A 693-nucleotide genomic window follows, 5' to 3' on the forward strand; every position below is an offset into this window, starting at 1 on the left:
TGGATGCGATCATACCAGCACTAAAGCACCGGATCCCATCAGAGGCGGCTTTGTGGCGCGAGGAGCGCGTTCTGAAAGGGGTAAAAAAATACGTGTTGCTGCGGTATAGAGGGAGGGGTGGAAACCGTGGTAAACTCGTCTCCGTGTTTGAGGGGGGGAGTAAGTAGTATATATAGGGCATTATCCATTATTAGGCAACGGTTGTAATGGTAGTAAGAATGACAATCATCTTTGCAGTGGACCTGGGAGTGGCAGCATAAGGGACGAAGGCGGGGGTAACATATTGGATGCGATCATACTAGCACTAAAGTCCTGATCCCATCAGAACTCCGAAGTTAAGCGTGCTTGGGCGATTGTAGTACTAGGATGGGTGACCTCCTGGGAAGTCCTCGTGTTGCATTCCCTTTATAATTATTTTTTGCGCCTCATGACAAACATATCACATGTGCGCGATATATATTAACCCAGTTATATTATTTTTGACATTTGCGATATGTTTTAGCTCGCTGCTCATTGGTCACGCGTCTAGAGGCGGCTTTGTGGCGCGAGGAGCGCGTTCTGAAAGGGGAAAAAATACGTGTTGCTGCGGTATAGAGGGAGGGGTGGAAACCGTGGTAAACTCGTCTCCGTGTTTGAGGGGGGGAGTAAGTAGTATATATAGGGCATTATCCATTATTAGGCAACGGTTGTAAT

The 693-nt window shown here is 47.5% G+C and overlaps 1 non-coding gene across 1 annotated transcript; it reads left to right on the forward strand.

Moving 5' to 3' along the window:
- The first annotated feature begins 285 nt into the window (after positions 1–285).
- Positions 286–403, forward strand: LOC123179613 (5S ribosomal RNA). The gene has a single exon (XR_006490499.1). It is a non-coding gene; the product is annotated as a 5S ribosomal RNA (ribosomal RNA).
- The last annotated feature ends 290 nt before the right edge of the window (positions 404–693 follow it).

This window comes from Triticum aestivum, unplaced genomic scaffold (assembly GCF_018294505.1).
Source record: "Triticum aestivum cultivar Chinese Spring unplaced genomic scaffold, IWGSC CS RefSeq v2.1 scaffold24958, whole genome shotgun sequence".
In the NCBI taxonomy this organism is placed as follows: domain Eukaryota; kingdom Viridiplantae; phylum Streptophyta; class Magnoliopsida; order Poales; family Poaceae; genus Triticum; species Triticum aestivum.